General features: G+C 42.1%; 1 protein-coding gene across 5 annotated transcripts in view; it reads left to right on the top strand.

Moving 5' to 3' along the window:
* The window catches only part of ELFN1 (extracellular leucine rich repeat and fibronectin type III domain containing 1), a 363238-nt gene that overhangs the window by 238588 nt on the left and 102919 nt on the right, over window positions 1–21731 (top strand). For all 5 annotated transcript variants that reach the window (XM_072120369.1, XM_072120367.1, XM_072120370.1 and 2 more), the window contains one exon: window positions 5047–5130. The gene's annotated coding sequence lies outside the window, so the exon portion shown is untranslated. The remainder of the gene's footprint in view (window positions 1–5046; window positions 5131–21731) is intronic.

Here is a 21731-nt window from a genome sequence, read left to right as displayed (position 1 = left end):
CTTAAGGGTGATGTCACTCGATGTGTAATGGGAGGCCACTGCCTGACATTAGGTACCATAGAAAGAAGAAAGTAGGTGCACCAACAGATATCCCCCAGAATTTGCTCTGAAAATGTTAATTTGCCTAAAAATTTCAATTTCATTTTCTCTACAATAATAAAAACAGGAACCGTATGTCTGGAAAGAGAATACAGTGTCCCATACAACCATTCTGGAAGCTGGAAGACTCTTTTTAATGCTGGTAGACTCTTCTTAAAGCGAACCTGTCACCAGCAATATCATTTTAGCTGGTGACAGGTTCCAATGGCATCTGTTATGCTGATTTAAAAAATGCTTTTGTCAGCATTGTGAATAATGCCGCTACTTTATACAACTTCATTTCACATTACCTGGCTCCCTGCCAGCCGTGTGTGGTGAGTCCTGGGGGTGGAGCAGCTGCAGCCTGTGTATCCCTTTGTCATTCTCCTTATGCAGTCCTCCTCTCTTCCACACCAGCCTCCTCCTACGTCTGCCTGCTTATTGTACATGACAGAAGGAGGGAAGGAGTGAGGGAGCTGGATGAGTAAGTAGAAGACTGATATATGGGCACCCATGCTGCTGCAGCTACCCCTTCCCCAGGACTCACCACACACTGCTGGCTGAGAGCCAGGTCATGTGAAATAAACTTATATCAACTACTGAAATGATTCAGAATGCTAACAAAGGCATATTTAAAATCCTCACAGCATAGACTATTGGAACCTGTCACCAGCTACAAATTACATTTCTAATGATTTGCTTTAACAGAAATTGAAGGCTATCAATCAGATGTGATCCCTCAAACCGCTACAATAACACAGATTTCTGAAAAAGTAAGTAGAAGCAGAGGTTTTACAGAGTTCATGTCTGGACAGGGTGATGATACTTTGGTGGAAGGATTCCAAAATCACAGCAACACATGACTGGAGATTTGACTACACATAGGGTTTGCTTGTAGTCTGTAACCATGGAAACACTTAGGTTTGCATAGGAGCTTTATACACATAATTGCATTCATTGGAGCTGTACAAAATTACATATTTCCTTTTGTTCAAAATTCATTATGGGTTTAGCTCAGGACCGGCATCAGCTGGAGAGTCAATTTTTGCGACAATAATCTAGAAATAATCATAGTACAAGGAACATTTTACAGGTGTTTCAGGTTTAAATAGAATAATTTTGTCTATATACAATGATGCAGATCCATATTTTGACGTTTCGGAACATTCATGGGTTCAGGTATACGAGAAGATACATTGTTTCACTCATCTTCGCGGCACTGTTACAGCACTGGCATTAAAATACGTCTGTTCTTTTTAAATTTTTTGAAGAAAATCTTAATTTTTTTGACAGTATCAGTGTTGTTAGCACAGTATGCCCACCCCTGCACTAGATGATAAGCGGCTTCTATAACACCGGGTTTAATATATAAATGGGGAATGTATTACGTGGGATTCTCCTTCGTTCTGAGATCTGGCTCGTCACACCCTCGGTTGGTGCTCTTGGTGCCAGCTTTCAGCTGAGGCCCCGGTAACGCCAGTTTACGCTTGGTACGCTGCCTTGCACTGGTAAATAATCTACTTTTATGGGTTGTATCAATATGATTGAAAGGCGCCAGGAGCTGCAGCTTTCCCACCACAGGGCACAGTTGGTGCTTTGTGAAATTTCCGCCGTGGTAGCTTCCCCTCAGCTGCTTCGAGTCGATGCCAGTTTATAATTCAGCTCTTCACCCTTCCAGTTTTCGGATGCCATCAATTGCTGCTAAGGAGAAGTGAGAACAGCTTCGCAGCGGCACAATATGGGGACGGCCCCAGGTAATTTTCCAATAAAGTAAGAATCCGTGCAGTGGTGCCCCTTCTGCTTGGCGAGTGGGAATCTCGCAGCGGCATCCATCGTCGTTCCAGATGTCTACCTCCAACATTGCTCCACGCGTCTTAACACTTGCTAAGCCCATAGCCCAAACAGAAGATATACGTGTCTGTATCATCACATAAGCAACAAAATTGTCTAACAATCCAAAAATATCAGCAACAACAAAATTGTATCCAGACAAAGTATCAGATTAACTAGTTGAACAATCCTGCAACATGACATGTCCGCCCTCCTGACGTGTTGGTTTTAGTTTATACATTTTTCATTTTTTTACTTATGACTGTAGGTTGTACCTTTTCTCTACCATTCCTCCTTGAAAGATACAAATGAATTGCAAAATAAAATAAAAAGCTTTGAGTCCCCATTGGCCAGCATTGCACTTATGCCCAAATACTGAATTTGGGTATCTTGTCATACCCTAAAACATATCAACCCCATGTATCCTCCATTAATTTAAAGGGGTTGGCCACTTTTTAATAAATATGTTCCATTAGACATGTAGCTGAATCATGTATACAGTATGTACCTGTGTCTTTTCCTCCTGATAGCTTCTCACTCCTCCAGTCCTTCTTAATGGCTTCACCCACTGGGCCTCTTTTTCTGACAGTCCGTCTCACTGCCAGACACAGGGCGAGGGGAGGGAGCAGGATGAGTCATAATCGCCTGGTGCAGCTCCTCCTATTCAGCAGAACTCACACATAGTAAACAAAGAATCATGGAATGTCTGTGCACAGCACTGATGTCACCAATGCTGGATCACTTGATTAAGATTCAGGGATTATTATTAAAGGACATCTATCACCAGATCAAGGATTGTAAACCAAGCACACTGACATACTGGTGTGTGCCCCCTCTGGCAGGATCGGCTTTTCTTTTAGCCCTCTTATGCCATTGTTTTTAAGAAAAAGGGGCTTGAAAAATTATTCAAATGAGCCTTAGGGACTCCAGGCTCCATTAATTCCTATGGAGTCTGGAGCCTCTCAGGGTCATTTGCATAATTTTTTAAAGCCTTTTTTTTCTTAGAAACTAGGGCATAAGCATCTAAAAGAAGATCTGATCCTGCCAGAGGGGGCCCACACCAGTATGTCAGTGTACTTGGTTTACAATCCTTGATCCGGTGAAAGATGTCCTTTTAGGTAGTAAAAGCACAAGGGCACCTATGTAAAAGAGTGGTTATTGGATTAAAATCTTATTGCTAATGTGATGTGTATAATAATACCATGAAAAAAAGATTGGACATGTTGAATTTCCTTTATTCTTTAAGGATTAATTTTTATTCTTTAAGGATTATTTTCTTCGAATTACATATATGATAAAATAAGATAATGTGAAGATAATTTCCCAGTTATTCCTTGGAAACCAGACAGTTGATCTTGGATAGTGTACCAGGTTAGATACCGGGCTGTCCTGCACCTCTCAGCAGATAATGTGGGGAGACGCTACAGAGCAATAGGCTCCTTCCAAAAGTCCGTTCTAGAAAATAATTCACATTCCCGCTGTACACCGAAAGCTTTGGGACCTGAATGAAATGATATTTTCTCACTCGCGGTAACATCAGGTGTGATCTCCTCACCTGCTGCAGTAATATACTTCTATCCCGCTGGTCCACTCAACAGTTTTTTCGGATAAAGTTCAGCCAAGTCCTGACATATTTTGGGCAATAACTTTGAGCACCTGGGGCGGTGGAGTCTACTACCCAGGAAAAGAGAAGGAAATAATAACTCAAATTAAAGTAGATGGATTCGGGCTTCGACGAAATTCATTCTTGTGATTTTATTTTTGTCGGAAGAAATAATATGAGAGCAAAATCACATGATGGTGAATGAGGGTTGTGGTTGGGAGGGTTTGGGGAGAGTTAGGAAAATGAGGCTATTTCTCTCTCTGCGCTGGACAAGCATGTATCCAGGAGGAGTTATTGTTAGCATGTGACTGGGGGGCGGTAAAGGGATCCGTTTTTGGGTGGCACTGCACCTTTAGTAGCTCCATCGGCACCCCTGGCGGTGGACAAAAGGATTGGGCATAGAAAATTCAACATGTCTGATACTTATCCCCCGCCACTTCATCTGAACACCCACATGCACAATTATTTGGGCTGCACCAAAATAATCTGGGATCTATCAGCCCCCAAATCAGCCACAATTAATAGCCTATAAAGTACCCTATACAATTGTGTAGAGCACATATGTAACTGAGAAAGGGGTCATTCTTCCCTGAATAGGGTTCTTTCTGCATGTGTATGTATGTTTCCACTAAAAGAATCTTCACCGTCCCCGTTCACGCTACGTTAATAGCCATATGTTGTAAGAACACATCAGGAGGATTTCGACGTGTCCTCACAACATATGGCACAGACGTATTCCACTGCATACATCACCCAGTGACCCATCTTCCCCCCAAATGCGGGGCGACGAGTGGACATCGACAGCAGCCGGCTATTAACGGGGTGTTCCCCCAGTGATGTCACTGTCCTAATATGAACTGTGACTGTACCTCCCTTCTGGACGCTGTATAAAAAAAATAAAAGGGGGCATCAGCTAATTTACATAAATATGACAATGGAATTTACTGACAAATGAGAACAGGAACGACTTTCCTGGGAAGCTCATAAAATGCCCTATGATGATGATGGTGATGATTTTGCAGGGATTTGGGAGCTCCTTATCTATGTTGTATTTCTAGAAGTCTTGAGATAAAGAGACATTAAAGTGCATTACATTTTTGCCCTAGGTAAGGAGCGGCAGGCAACAGGAGGAGATTCAGACAGGAACTGAATATCTGAATATAATCTGTACCTTAGTGGTGATACAAAAATTGATGGAACAAATGTATTTTTCTGGATATTTTTGGCTTTTGGAGTTTATTTGAAATTACATTTTCTATTATTTCTACATTCCTAACAAATGACTGAAATATCATTTTTTATTTCAAATAAATAGTGTGTTTTTTTCTTCTATTTTGGGATTGGAATCATAGACCAGCACATGTTGTATCAGCCCCCACTATACACCCTTGTGGGAGAAGTCTATAGTAAGATAGAAGATGACTATTTAGGAATAACGCCATCAGCCAATCATCTTTGGTTTCCGATTGCTTATTATGGAAAGGGAAGTGATGTCATAAATGGGTGTGGTCTAACTTCCTGTTTTTCCTTACCAGGTGGCACGGTATTTTATCCATGGAGCATCTCCTGTTGGCTACAAATTGAAAAGACTTCAAGACAATTTCCATTTCCTTTGTAAGGTAAGAGAAAATTATATTGTAATATTCAACAGGATATAGATAATCTACAATTTCCCATGTCTCGCCTCATTTATCAAAAAAGCACAGTGCAAAATACTTTAAAGGGAACCTGTCATCAAGAACAGGCAGAATAAACCTTACTCAACCCTCACTGTGACTTTGTTGAAAAGTGCAGTGCAGGAATCCCAGCTTAAATCAGTACTTTATTGGCAGATAATTCTAGGTGACATGGGTGGCACTTTTAACCCTTTACCAGCAAGTTTTGCTGGTGTAAGGGGTAAAATTCTAAAATAGAAACTTGACTCTTCTATTCAGAAATTGACTCATCTATACTCATTTGCATATCAGAAAAACAAATAAAATTGTTACAGTAAAGTACTTCATTGGCAGATAATTCTAGGTGACATGGGTGGCACTTTTAACCCTTTACCAGCAAGTTTTGCTGGTGTAAGGGGTAAAATTCTGGTGACAAGTCTTCTCTAAAAGCTTTCCAGACATATCGTTCTTATTTTCCAGTCATTTTTCATTATAAAAAAGTTTAAATTTTAAAATATTTATGCAAATGAGTTTCTTGTGGGCTGGGGGCGGGGTTTGGCTGGTTGGTGCAGCCATTTTATTTGTTCTAGGCTGCTCTTTGCTACACAGCACCATCATTTTTAACACTTTGACCCCCATGGAAATATTAGTGTAGAAATGAGTGCAGTTCCAGGCACAACCCCCTCCACCAATGCTCCAAGAAGGTCATGTACCTGAATATAAAAAATAAATCTTCTCTTTAACAACCAATTTCTGGGAAAGAGGAAAACTATAGAGTATAGAGGAACATTGGAGTATACACAGTATATACACAGATGTTGTTACTTGTGAGGTGATCTCGGAGCCTTAAGTGTCAATTATTTACTTGATTTCTACTACGGTAATTTTGTAGGATTTTTATTGCTCTGTCCCTAATTAAAAAAATCTGAAAATCTACAGGTTGATATTGTAGTAAAAGACTTAAAAAATGACTTCCGCCTTTCTGCTCAGTTATGAGGATCAACAACTGCTTTATGGATTTATTGGATATTTGTAAGTGCGCTTCACAGTCTTTTAGGCAGCGAGTTTAGCGCTCAGTGTGTGTATCGATAATCATACTCTAATTTTTAACTAAAGGAAGCAGAATTTTAATAAATCTCCCATTAGCCAATCAATAATTCATGGGGGTTTTTTTGCCTTTCTACCATAGATCTTATTGGTTTCAGAAACGCCTGCGGATGATAGCATTGATTGTATTTTACTACACTACCTGGTATAATCTTTACTATATTAGAAGTGAGGTAGAGTCAGATAATAAAGGGTTCATTTTTTTTTTTTTTAATGGTCGAAACTGGTTTCCAGTGCTATGTAATAAATGACCTATCCACAGAATTGATCATTCATAGTCGATCAATGGGTGTGAGACACTTAGGACCTAGTCCAGTGGTGGCGCTATACTATGGTTAGAACTGAAGTGGATGAGTGGGGGGGTCGCCTGATGTTCTGCCCTCCCCGATCAACAATTGTTAGCCGGAAAATCCAATATAAAAATACTACTACTATGATTTATAAGTTTTAGTGAATTACTTAGAATGTTGTAGTAAAACAAACACCCATCCTCAGATTGTAAGGTCACGTCAGACCTACTGATCCTGGCAAGATTGGAAAGCCACCTAAGATATACTGCAAGTAATTTATTCAGACTGGTGTATTGAGTACCATTCTTAATTTTCCCACTACCGGCGCCGGATATACTATGAGGTACCGGCCTCTTAGTATATCCGGGGGCTAGCTCCACCACCAGAATGAAATCTCAGTAAGACGTGGTGGAGATTTCAGAAATTGTCTCCAATGGTTTTCCAATGGAGACTATAGTAAATATGGTAGGTCAGGGTGCTCACGCTCTGCCCGCTCTGCTTTCCATCACATCCAGGGCAGAAGACCAACAAAAATGTCGGAAGTGGGGTCTTCATACATGCCTTATCCGCTAGAAAACTGCTGGTCAAGGCATGTTAAATTTCCCCCGTGTCCAGAGGTATCAAACAGATACTTACTCCACCTTCCACTTTTCAACAAACAGATATGGAAAGTGCTTTGCCAACTCTGTCTCTCATGCATGAAGGGGCAGATTTAGGATTTATGTGGCCCCAAGTAAAGTCATATGAGAAGAGCCCCTTTTGCTCTGCTCCACTCTGATGATATTGGGGGTGCTTATATGTGTACGCTCATCACAGTCCAGCGATGGAGTAATTCCAACAAGTTCAGGAAACCATTGAAAATCAGGATGCTTATCGCAGCCTCCCCAAAAGCTTTCATTTATATCGCCGACCTGAATACAGTTAAAAATTATGAAATGGAGCAGGAAGCGGTAGATGCCCTGATTTGTCAAAAATCATAAGTGTATTTATCGCCTCAGGTCGCTAATATAACATAAAGCATTTTGGGGAAGGTGCAAGTAAGAATTCAAATTTTTAATGGTTCCCAGAACCAGATGTTTTTTTAGGAGAAATAAACTCCATCCCTGTACTGTAATGTGGGCACACAGATAAGCACCCCCAACGTCAGCTTCCCAGCCTCTCGTAAGGTTGGCAAAAGAGGATTGTTCCTTCCTTGCTATGTTTAACCCTTGTCTTTGACAGTTTCTATGAATCCCGATAGAAAAATATATACTGTTGACCCTGGCCCGAAATCTTCTCTAGTTATCCCTCTTTTCAGCATCCGAACAAACGTTTTACACCGCGTCTGATAGGAATTTATTTGCTGATTGTACTAGCATTCACCACATAGTAATAGCCTTTTTATGCCGTCCGCCTGTCGGAACGTGTCGGGTATTGTTTGGCTAATTGTGTGCACCTGGTCGGGTGTTAGAAGAGTGGGACCATTGGTGCGCTCTGACATCATTTCATTAACGGAGAATAATGGTCTGCGTTGAGCTCGACACATCCCTGCACTCGGCTATGAATAAATATTTCATACGATGAATAGGAAAATATTCATTGCTTCAAAGGACTAACTATCCACAATAAAACCGGCACAGGTCAATCGAGAAAAGTTACGCAGCTCAAGTGGATCTTCCTATCTCCTAAAGGAAATCTATACAAATATAAAAATACCCCTGCTTGGGATTTTAATGATAATGACTTCATTTCGTGAACACTATTTTTTTTTCTCCCGTTCTCCATCGAAAACAATTACGTATTAACAGCTTCTAATAGGGTTTTATATTACCATAAAATACCGGAGGAGGCTTTCTCTTCTTTTTGATTTTTTAACAGTGGGAAATGTTTTAATAACGCCATTATTACCATAAGTGCCTTTTTTTTTTCCCTTCGTACTCTTATGATTTCCGACACTATAGTTAATGAAAATGATACAAGCAATTGCTTGTTTGGAGAGATTTGCTGTATAACGTTGGAAAAGAGTGGGAGAAAGTGGCGGCACTGTACGAGGAGGCTGTGTACACAATGGCGGGTGACGTATATGACTGAGAGGAGATCACTTATGGATGCGATGCCGTTCTCCTCCTACGATTTGACAGGTTGTGATTAGCGGAGACGTGAACAGCTAAGAATCTTCGGGAGACATCTATTTATTGTAGATATCACATAAAAGGGGATCATTCTTTGGATATTTTCCAATTTAGTTAACGTTATGGTGATAAACAACTTCTCATAGTATTGAATATTATCTCCTTAAAGCTGCCATAAACATAAGATGAAAATCTGTGCATTCAGCCTACTAGCTAATGGAGGACATTCATCAGGGCTTGATCTTCAGTTTTCTGGCAAACAAGGCTTGAAATAAGCTTAGAAAACTGCAAGGCTTTGTTATTATTTTTGCCTGTATGCCACCTCCATATCTAGTAAGTGTGAAGGGGAGGGAAGGTGGGCAAGTTCAGGGCGTTCTTGCCCCAAACCTGGGCACTCACTGTAGTGGATGTAATAGCGCAAGTATACTTTAGGCAGCGCCTGGCGTAGAAAATTGTGCCCCAGCACAGCTGGACGCTGAATACATCAGGAGACCGGAGCCACTTGATGTATTCAGTGGTGCAGGAGCGGCGGGCATATAACATGTCTCTCAATGAGTATGGGGCCTTTTGACTCCACCAAAAGACAATGTCGGGTAGACAAGGATCGGGCAAGTTGGAATCAATTCTTGTTCTGTGGAGATAGGCTGGTGTCAGAGGTGTGCCTACAGGGTTTTCTCCATTGAGCGCACATTTGTCTGATAGCTGTCACAGGTGTCTCAGAATTGGTGCTGGACCATCCCCCTCCCTGACAACAACCCTCCTTAACTTCCTGTATGGTATACCACTCCTATCCAGTGGCGTAACTTGAAGCTGATGGGCCCCAGTGCAAAGTCCGTGCCAGGCCCCCGACTATAATGTATGTTTAATAGTACTAGTCTTCTCATATGGGAAAGTGAGACCATATGGGCCCCCTAGCCTCTTGGGCCTGGGTGCAACCGCACCCTCTTCACCCCCTCAAGTTACGCCCTTGCTCCTATCCACAATACAAGTATTTGCAAAATGGCATCTCCATTCTCCAACCTTCCACTCGTCAAAGTACATAACTTCCTCAAACCATAATTAGAATTTTTGGGTCTCGTACTGCCATATAGCAGCTTTTAAAGAAGATGGCTCTCTGGACTTACTCTGACGCTCCTACACCCCCTCTAGACAATCTGGTATTCTGTGTTCCTCAACTCTATTCAATGATGTGATACATGGAATAATTTAAGAAGCTGAAGTAAAAAACTACTGCTGTAAGTTCCGGACCTAACTAAGTCACCAGAAATGTAAGTGTCTCCTATATTTACCTTGACGGAGTCCATTGGACCCACTTCTGCTTTGCCCTTCATCAGTGGCGTAACAATCGCGGTCGCAGGGGTCGCGACTGAGACCGGGCCCATGGTCAGTCAGAGGCCCGCACCTGACCCCTGCGCTGCGCTGATAACTCGGCGCAGCACAGCGGGCAGATGTTTTAAATTGTGACAGCCGCGGGCCTGCCTGTTACAGCGCACGGACTGTTCTGCATCTGGTCCGTGCGCAGGATCAGGGGGGCCCGGAGCTGTCACAATTCAAAATAAGAACGGGCCCCCGTTCCGCCCCCCACGTCCTGCCCACCTCACACTACTTACACCCCCCGTCCCCATCCATCACTTTTGACGCAGGCTTAGTGACGCGTCTGCCTGCGCCGGGTCTGCTGAGGTCTATGACCGGCACCTGACCTGGCAGACGCGTCATCAGCCGTCGCCTGCACCGGATCCCCATGATGAGAGGGAGCACGAAGAGGAGCGGGATAAGGTAATAATTATGTTTTTTTATTTTGCTTAAATATATGGTGCCCTGTGTGGTGGTGGGGGACATTATTTATGACTACTGGGGGGGGGGGGGCAGGACATTAATTATGGCTACTGGGGGGGGGCAGGACATTAATTATGGCTACTGGGGGGAGGACGTTAATTATGGCTACTGGGGGGGGAACATTAATTATGGCTACTGGGGGGGGGGGCAGGACATTAATTATAGCTACCGGGGAGGGGGTCAGGACATTAATTATGGCTACTGGGGGGGAGGACGTTAATTATGGCTACTGGGGGGGGGGGCAGGACATTAATTATGGCTACTGGGGGGGGGGCAGGACATTAATTATGGCTACTGGTGGGGGGGGAAACATTAATTACGGCTACTGGTGGATGGTGTTCAATGTTTTTATGCATACTGGGGGGGGGGGGGGGCCCTGTTGGGAATTTTGCCCTGGGGCCCAGAGGACCCTAGTTACGCCACTGCCCTTCATGTTTATTTTCCTGCTTTGTAAAGCCTCTCATCATCACCTTTTACTTTATAAGTCTTATGTCTATTAGCTCCATAACTGTCTTCAGGTGACCATAGACACTGGAGCCCTAAAAATGTTAAGCAGTGTCCAATCCACTTGTAACATGTATCAAGATATGCAGTAAAGAAGTAGCGTGAATTACATTGGCTTCCGACTAAATTATGTGAAAGCAGGAAACCGTTTATATTAAATAGGGGGTTGTCCCAGCCTAAAGGCATTACAAAGAGCATCTCCAATGTTGGAGGACCAAGGAAGACAATGTATGTCATGCACAAGTCATTGATTGACATGATCACTGTGTAATGCTTTATATTACCTGCGGAGGTGCTGTAGGAAAGTTGAGTACAAGTTAATGTTCATCTAATCACTGGGGAACCTAGAAATAGTTGACCTTATAACCAATTTATGGCCTGGAGACTCTCCAAAGGATTGTCCAAAGATGATGGCCCAGTATAGGAAATCATGTTTGATTGGAGCCCACTTTAACATAGTATTAGTCAATGCCAGAGGAAATTCCCTTTAAATACAGCAGCGCTATGCTAATATTACCGCTATGTATAAAGGGATATGCATATGTACATATTGTTCACCTTGCTCTAATGAATTCTGTTGTGAAGCTAATTCCACGGCAGAGACAATTTACATGTCTTAACGGCAACATGCTGCGGCTTGTACATTTTATACCAACGTCAGCGTCTCGAGATTTGTAATGTAAATGAGAGATCCGGCCGCTACAGTAATTGACTATATATGTTTATGCATGAAATAAGGGACACTTAGATGGATAAGCCCCGGGGTTACTTGCAAGCAAACATGAGTTTGCTATATTTGATGGAATTTTATACAATGGTGGGTGAGAAGATGATGGACGTGATATAGTGTATGAGGTGTAACAACTGGTCACAAGCATTACATGTGTATTGTGTGAACCCCTCTGATTTTGAAGGCTTAGCATCTAATATTTATGAGAGACTTTTATGATTTGTTGATGTTAATGGGAAATAAGAATAGGGTTTTTTCCTTCCTTTGTTTCTTGAGGAGTCAAGACCTAAAAACTGGACCAACTCAATCCACTTAAACTATAAGGTGCACACACACATCATTCCTATCCTTTAATTCTAAGATCAGACTCAAGTCTTGACCAAGTATCCATTGGTTCTTACGTAGGACAAAAAAAAGCCTCCACTAAACACTTTAGCTTCTCAATCCTGAGAACAAAGCCAACGTGCCCACCAGAGAGTTGGTCCTCCAGTCCTTCCACTTCCTCATTCATCTATTGTCTACTTGGACCTATAGAGTTGTGATTTAATGGACCACCACTGGTAATACCTGGGAGACGGAGCATCATTAAACTGATGGATGTTGCCTCGATTGAACTTCAAGTCAAGTACCTTTTCCGATGAATTTGTCATGGACATTAATTACATGGTAAAAGCCTTCATTTGGCCCTCACTAGTAGTTCTTCAAGATGACCCAGGGCATGAGGACCTAGCAATACTTTATAGTGTGATGGTGTGGCTTGATGATGTGGAGTCTTTTTTTACCCTTGGGTCAGCTGTCTCTTTTCCTTGCCCGAATACCTACACGTTTGACTCAACTGTTGATGTCTTATGAATAGGACCACCCACGCTTATCTCCGTGAAGGCTGAAAATATTGAAATCCATCAATCATCCTTATCTTTCATTCTGCTACATCAGAAGGGAAATGGGCCACCATCCTTCACATTAGATGGTCAACCACACTTTTTGGACTTATATTTTAAAGTTTTTCTACAAGGATCCCATAATTTCCAAGTACCCCTAGATTTTTACATAGTTGGGATTAAACTCCCAGGTAATAGCACCATAGCTGTAATTCAACTGGAGATTGGAGAACCAGTGTGACAATCTAATGAGCTACAAAGGGTCTAAAGATCAGCAAAAAAAAAATTCTTCCAAAGTATTATAGGCAGTGAGTCTTCCAGTTTCCTTGTATTTGTAGAAACTCCTTACAGAAAGCTGACCCCAATACTTTATCAGACTCCTACACACACTTATATCCAATGTCGGATCTAAATGAAACACAATGATGGTCTGCTCTTTGCTGGAGGATCAGATTACATAGAGAAGGATCAATCGGTAGACGTGCTTATCAAGGTGCTAAGATTTGTTAGAGACTTCAATCATATCTCTTTGCGTGGTTCAGCGGGGCAGCAGAAGAGAAGAAGCTTCTGCGGTGATATTGCATATCTACAGGATATGACTGGCTGTCCCCATTTCCCGCAACAGTCTGCCGGAACGAAAAGCGTTAAACAATAAATCTAGAGAACAGCCACTTAAATCCAGTTGGCGGAGGGACAGAATGCTGATGTAGCTGGAGAATAGACCATAGACAATGCTGACTCAGCAATTATTCCAGAAATACATAGTCTGACCATTAGCGGGATTAATATACACTAAATGTGTGTGTGCTATTTTGGATAATGCAAACATGTTTCATAATTGCTCGAAATCCCTTCAGGGAGGAATCGGAGCTATAATAATATCAGCTCCTTTTAGCTGTATTTACAAAAACATTCTTACGTATATGTCTATGCGGGCAGAACTGTGCAAGACAATCAGCCGGCAATTGTCAAGTTGTCCATGAGAGGCACTAATGGTCAACCTGTTGCAACATAAGGGAACTTGAGAACCCAAATTTGGTACTTGACTCAATCATGAGTCTCCATGTAGCCCAGCCTAACTGCGTGTATACTCTGTAGGTATTGGACTTCAGAAAATGCTGGTAACCGCAAATATTCCTTAAGAACAAGGAATAAGGCATATTGAAACTCAACATGCACAATCTTCTGATGCCACAACTAAGGCTAAATAACTATCAGCTGAACATCAAGCACCTGTAGGTTGATCAACTGGAAATACCCACATTAAAGGTTTCAGCTGACTTTAGTCTCATTTGTCAAGGTTGAGGCAAGGAGTAGATGTTTAAATTAAGACCAGGGCTAGATGTAGATGTCAAAGAACATTGATGTTATGAAGGCCATAAGATGTACGTTCATTGGTTTAAACCAAGATCAGGACATACACTTTGAGAAGGCTAGCTCTAGACCAACATATGTAGTAGAGATACAAAAAGACCAGAAAAAGATATAGATGTCAAAGGACATTGCACTTTGGCCAAGACAAGGCTTTAAACCAGTAGAAGGACTAAATATACAAGAAAATTAAGCTTCCAGAAGGTTAGGTCACGACCGAGACACGTCTTAGATGTACAATAAAAATAATTGCATTACATGAAGGCCAGGGAAAAATGTAGATGTCCTTGGACTTTGTAAAGGTAGGACAAGATGTAGATGTCAAAGATGACTTTGTGAAGACCAGGGCAAGTTGTAGATGTACATGTACATTGCTTTAAATTAAGACCACGAAAAGGACTTAATATGTAAGAACATTGTGCTTCGAGAAGGCTTTGTCAAGGCCGAGACATGATGTACAAGGACACTGTATAAAGCCAAGACTAGGACATGGACTTTGGTAGATATACAAGAACCTTGCATTTCGCAAAGTCAAGGACAAGACATGTATTGGGCATACAAGTATGTTGCTTTTTGTGAGGGCAAGGAGAAATATTAGATAGTTGTACAAGGACATTATATAAAGTCAAGGTCAAAGCAAGGAGTATGTCTTGGAGAATGTTATGCTACTTTAGACCTAGAACATGGAGCAGATTTTGAGATTTTCACTTAGGACTCAGGACTTACCATGTGTCATTGGATTTATGAGCACTGTCAGTAATGAGCACTATTTGGACAGTGTAAGACTTTGACAAAGGGATATGGTAAGACACAGATATCAACTTAACCATACATTGGGGCACATTTACTTACCCGGTCCAGTTGCTATCCCGCGGCGCCTTGTCCGACGAGGATTCGGGTCTGCCGGGATTCACCAAGGTCGTTCGCCCGATATCCAGCAGGTGTTGCTGCTGCGCCGAGGTCCGCCGGAGTTCGCCTTCTTCTTCCTGGTGCATGTGAGCGCTTGATCTTGCGACACAAATCTTTTTTTAAATTCCGCAGTTTTTCCGAATCCGTCGGGTTGTCCGACGGCCATGCCCCCCCCCCCCATTTCTGTCGCGTGAAAGCCGTCGCCGATGCGCCAAAATCCCGGGGCAATTTGGCGCAAAGCGGAAATATTCGGGAAACCCGACGAAAGTGCGGTGTTCGGACCCTTAGTAAATGAGCCCCAGTGTCATGAAATGTACCAGAAGAATTGTACAATCCAGGCAAAGATTCATCATGAAGAATAAAAGTTATAACTAACCAGGCATGGCAGGAGGGATGACGGGTCCCCTTTGAATATGGAATTTTATGCCTTAATAACATATTTATAACACTAGCCTGCGTGCATTTCTATTGGCTAAAGTTACTAGGTCTCAAGCTTGTGTCCTCATTGCACGCGGAGGTCTTCTGATGGCTACATAGGGAATCATTTGCAGATGTATTAGTAAATAGCGCAATAACCATATAGTATATGGCGGAATGTAACGGGCAGTGGGAAAAAAATATTCAAACATTAACATTGCTTTATGGTGGCCATCAAGATGTGAAGGTTGATAGATGGCACGCTTGGCCGGTCACGAATGGCTCTGCTGCATAGACGCTGCACTTAGCTGACAATGCACTTGCATATTCAACACCATTTGCAGGCAAAGACATACAGTAACGGTTATATAAGGCGGAATGTATTATTATTGTGAAATAAGAAAATAATTGGCTTCTTTTGAGTCAAATAATATGTTCCTTTTCATTACATTCCCTGCAGAGTTTAGATTTATTGAAACCTTCGCATCCTTAAAGGCTATGTACACCTTTGAAGTCAACTTTATGAATATTATTATAATTACTAGAATTTTTTTGTTGATTTGTATATCTTTTTGAAGAAAATAGAAGGTTTTCTTAAAATGTGACCCATTAAAAAAAATATATATATTTTTTTTACCAAACCCAATCTTGTCCATGGACAGGTGAAAGTCATGGGAACTGCAAAAGTCTAACACCCAGCACCCTCACAGATCTGATAAACAGAGAATGGAACAGGAAGCAGACAGCGCAATTCTCTGTGTAGTGATCAGACCAGGTTACTGCAGTATACCATTCATTTGAATTGGATTAGCTGCAGTGACTTGGTTTAGCCACTACCTATAGACTGGCGCTATCCACTTCATGACCCCCATATTCCATATTTATCAGATGCAGAGAACAGCTGATATATGTTGAGGTCATCAATATTTGTAACCTCCAGAATATACAGGAGTATATACCACCTCAGAAAAACTAACAACTTACAGTACAAGTACACTGAGAAATGTTTACTGCATGCCTGATGGTTTAAGACATTAAAGGAGATTTAAAGGGAACCTACCACCCCGATTCTACCTATAAAGGTAGAAGGGGTGGTAGGTGGATGGATGGGACGTGAGGATAGCCCTTTTTTGTGTATGCTAATTTTTTTATGCGGCTACTGGGGCGTGGAGTAGCCGGACATGAGGCTACTAGTCGCGGCTACTCCATGCCCCAGTAGCCACGTTACTCCGCCTACCGGTAATCCTCGTCCGGGCCCCCTGCGTTCTGCTACCAGGAGCTGCGCGCTGAAGATTACCTGGTAGGCGGAGTAACGTGGCTACTGGGGCGTGTAGTAGTCGCAACTAGTAGCCTCATGTGCGGCTACTCCACACCCCAGTAGCCGCATAAAAAAATTAGCATACACATGCAATAAAGTTTTCTAAAAGACAACCGGGACGTGAGGATTAGCCCAAAAAAGGGCTATCCTCACGTCCCATCCATCCACCTACCACCCCTTCTACCTTTATAGGTAGAATCGGGGTGGTAGGTTCCCTTTAATATCGTTGGTGATCTGGGAATGTGAAATTGGCAATTTTAATATACATGTAGACCTAGAGCAATGACAAGGATAATGTCAGAAACCCTGATTATCTAGAGTATGACCATATCGATCTCTGCTAGTAAAGGGTTAAATGTAAATATTCTATCAAATGTTATATCATGAGATCCCTGTTAAGCATACGGTGATAACTTTTATACTAGTAACTGGTCAACTTCCTGCATTATCTGTGCACTGGTCTTGTAGATAAATGCAGTGACAGAGAGAACTATGCAGCCATAACTGTGCAGCTGCATAGCTCTCTCTATGATAGAGCAAAGCAGTTCTGGAGCATTCTCCCTCAACGGGGCGGGCTCATAGAGCCTGGGTGGGGATAATTTGCGTAGAGTGCATTTAATACGGAAGATTAGGCCCATGCATTAATAGGGCGAATAACCTAAGATAAAAAAAAGTAGTAGTAAATGTACAATGAAAACTTTGCCCAATTTTGTAATTTCTTTATGCATTCACTCTGCACAATTATCAACATTTCTACTTGCTGCAAACAAATGGTTTGATACTCCATGATTTGATACTCCAATACTGTTCTCACGTCCAAGTACCAGTGACATATCTTAAAGGGGGTTTTCAAAAATTCTCGAAAACCCAGTGGTAGTGGGAGGAGGGGTAAGATACTTCTCCAGCTCCATGAACTCTTGTACTGTAGATTTACGGCCCTGCATCCAGCTCGGATTTCCCATTGGTCCACGGAGGCCACTTATTAGCTGAATTATGTCCCGACATCCTCCAGAATTATAGGCCAAACACACAGCTTTAGTATGCCTTTTTTTACCACCCCTGTCTGGGCCCCCACAGGGTTTTCCAGGATTTCTGTATAGTAGACCCCTAATGGTCCCCAATTCTCCTGTATAACTGTACCCCCTCCTCCCAGTTGGGCTCTCAGGGCTTGTCTCGTTACAGTGTATCAGAGCTCTCTGCAGTCGGAGCTTCTATTTCAACAAGACTAAGACACCTGTGACCCCGAGACCTGTATTTGCCTCCCTGAAAGTCACGCTTATGGTCGTACAGAATATCCAGTTAAATATAACGGAGACATATTGTACCATTATAAGTGAACCCATTTGACCTGCTCATAGACACTAATAAATTGTGCGTCCCTACCCACTGATCGCATAATATAACATCTCATACGCCGGGTGAGATCAGCCCTTGCCTTTGTCTTCCATGTATTGGTATGATGAAGATTTTCGAGAGCTTTGCGCAGCTGCTTTTTCCCGGGGATCAAAGTTCCCGTCTTCTGTTTAACCTCTTTCTTTCACATAATAATAGAGCCAGTATAATAGAGACAACAGCTCCACACAAGAAGCATTAATTATAATAGGAAATAACTCAGAATCTCCGTTCCTCCATAGGAAACGGAGAAATCGCTTTACAAAGTGAAGAAATAAAATGGCTCGCAAGCACTTTCAGATGTCTCAATGAGATACTTGGAACGTACACGATTATACTTCATGTGTCATCTCGTAATGTGATGGAGATGAGATAACAAGTAGAGAGGGACCTAAAAAAAGGCACAAAACAGTCAAACATGAACTTCCGTATAATGCCAATGGGTTGTCTGTATGATGGGCATGCGATGTCCAAGCAAAGAAATGGGCATGCAGTTAAATGGACAACACTAGATTTGCATAACTAAGCAGGGGCGGAGTTAGAATTTCTGAGGTTCCTGGTGGTCCTTCAAAGTTCTGCCTTGAACAGTAGGGTGATAGCCCCTAACATTTAACTTGAAACTATTGGTATTGAATAGAAGTTGATCGGATACAGTTTAGGGCATGCCGGATAGATGTAGATCAAAATCTCACTGGTCCCTAATTTCTCTATTTGGGAGAATCCACTTCATCCCACCACTATGTGGGGATCCACCTTGTTGCTTAGAATGAATTATCCGTAGGAGGAGATATGATTTTTCTGGGGCTCAAGGCAAACTCAAACCTGGGGACCCCATAATGTATTACTCCACTCTGAATGGTGGAGCAAGAAATCTAGAACTCCCTGCACCGCCATTACTTTAAAACATTTCAGTGTCCTGAGGACATTGGTGTACAGTCAGAGCACTTGAGTATCTTTCCGTCAACCTCCGCTTCATCCCAATGCTAAGCCCCAGAAAACAACATAATTTGGAGGCTACTTCGCTCTATTGCATATGTTTGCTAAAGGGTGAGCACTCTTAAAGGAAATCTACCATCAAAAATCCATCATGATGAACGAGAGCCACTTCCTCATAGATCCAGGCACTGTAACTGTGGTAATCTTCTTATATTTGTTATCCATGACCTCCTTCCTTCTAAAAGCATATTTTTAAATTATGCTAATGAGCCAGAAGGGCTCTGGTGGCATTACTGGAGCCCCTCCTTGCTGTAATCTTATAGGCTGTTACACTGTCTCATCCTCTCCTTGCTCCCTCAGAACTTTACTCCCTCCCTCGGCCTCATATAATTTCACACAGGGGGAGGGGGGAAGTTCTTCTGCACAGTGTAACAGGGACTCTGGAAACACCCACCTAGATAGCATAATTTTAAAAGCTGATTTTAGAAGGAAGGAGGCCATGGATAACAAATATAAGAAGATACCAGAGTCCCGTGCCTGGATCTATGAATAATGACCCTGGTTTATCATGCTAGTTTCTGATGTGAGATTTGCTTTGAAGAGGTTATCCCACCTCTGTCAGTAAACATATATGTAAGTACCTGAACATCAGCAATGTATTGCTATGAGGCAAGGTGACAACTTCATTGCCTTCCAGCAGCCACATTCTCTGTATTCAGGCTCTTAGTAAATCATTAGAATCTGTTTTACATACGAATATTGGTAGGAGGGGATGGAGCGGTGATATCTATCTGAAGTATCTGTTTATTAATCTATCCATCTATCTCTTATCTATCTATCTACAGTATATATTTATCTATCTAATCTCTATCTATCTATCTATCTATCTATCTATCTATCTATCTATCATATATCTATCTGCAGTATCTATTTATCTATATACAGTATCTCTCTCTGTCCCTCATATAATACTCTTCTATACGGTAACACCACACATTGTATTGTGCCTGATCCCTTTTGACCCTGCACTGCAGTAATATAATATTATACACTCTTTAATGTATATAAATGGCTTTCAGTGGAAGGTGAGGGAGTCATCAGGAAGCCGCCGCTCACGTAGATGCAGTGATGGGTGAAGTACGTGCGTTCTTGTAACGCTTCGCCCATGTAGGTTTGTTTATCTCCGAGCATTAGGCGTTTTTCTGAGATAATAACATGTGGTTGGAGGTAATGTGACAATTATGGGTTTAGTAATGATATACAAAAAGGGGGTCAGGAGGCAGAAACTGCACTGTGGTCCCTACTTCTGAGGTGGAAGGGGGGTTATTATTACCATATTTTTCGGACTATAAGGCGCACAAAAAATCCTTTGATTTTCTTAGAAATTAAAGGTGCGCCTTTTAGTCCAGTGCGCCTTATATATGAACCGTACTTACAGACAACAGCTGCCTTGAACTGTGCACAGGTCTGCCACCTGCTGGTCATTCATCCTTATAATCCGGTGTTCCTTATATATGAACCTAGACGTTTTAGCAGGCATTTATTGATGGTGCGCCTTATAATCCGGTGCGCCCTATAGTCTGAAAAATTACGGTAGATAATGGCTGTCATATAGGCAGCACAGATGTCTTCTTCTGATCCATCCTGTCATCCTATAATGTAGTATGTAACATTATTAGTAATAGTATCTATGATTTTTGAAGGAGCTGAAAAGAGATATTTCAGAACTGGAACATACTGTAAAGACTGTGGTTACAGAAACAGCACCATTTTCATCATGTAGGTGTTTGGAATTTGCAATACAAATGGTCTCGCTCTTAAGGACCCCCGACTTATAGATGACCCCTAGTTACAGACGGACACCTCTGCCCACTATGATCTCTGGTGACCTCTCTGGATTTTACTTTTCTCCAAGACTGCAATGATCAGCTGTAAGGTGTCTGTAATCTTTATTGATCATCCTTGGTCCCATGACAGCACAAAATTTTGAAAATCCAATTGTCACAGCGACAAAAATATACAGTTCCGACTTACATACAGATTCAACTTGAGAACAAACTAAAAGAACCCATCTTGTAAATAAACCGGGGACCATCTGTAGTCACGAGCCAGAATCTGATCTGTAATAACAGACCCAACCCCTAGACGAGTGATGGCGACCCTTTTATAGACAGAGTGCCCAACCTACAAACAAAGCCTACTTTTATGTCGCTAAGTGTCAACATGACAATTTCGGCAGTAACCTAGTGATCCAAGCTGTTTCACAAGTTTCAATCATATTGGCATCCTGAGGACACCAATACAATAGAAAGATGATGTAGAAATTTGGATTGTAGCTTCCTTCCAGGGTCCCCTGAAGAGGAAGAATCAGGGGTCCCAGAGCAGAAGCTCCAACGATAATCCATCTCTATCCACACCTTCTCGTGTAGTCCTGGCAGCTGTTGCTGGGGTGAAGGCCTGGGTGCCCACTGAAAGGGCTCTGAGTGCCACCTCTGGCACCCGTGCCATTGGTTTGCCACCACTGCCCTAGACAATGGAGGCGCTATATCTGTATCATACCAGTAACAAGAGACCCATCCCTCCCCTCAGCCATATTCGAGAGCCCCCCCACACCCCCCCAACTAACCATACATCCCGTTGAAATTAGACATGTTTTGTCTCTCTCCAATCCCTTCACATAATAACTTGTTCTACAGAAATATTATGCAGAGCCACGTACTAATCCTGAATAAATCCACCGCCAACAAGACATAAATGTAACAA

Source organism: Engystomops pustulosus, chromosome 8, assembly GCF_040894005.1.
Source record: "Engystomops pustulosus chromosome 8, aEngPut4.maternal, whole genome shotgun sequence".
Taxonomy (NCBI): domain Eukaryota; kingdom Metazoa; phylum Chordata; class Amphibia; order Anura; family Leptodactylidae; genus Engystomops; species Engystomops pustulosus.
This window is presented reverse-complemented; position numbering and strand designations above follow the sequence as displayed.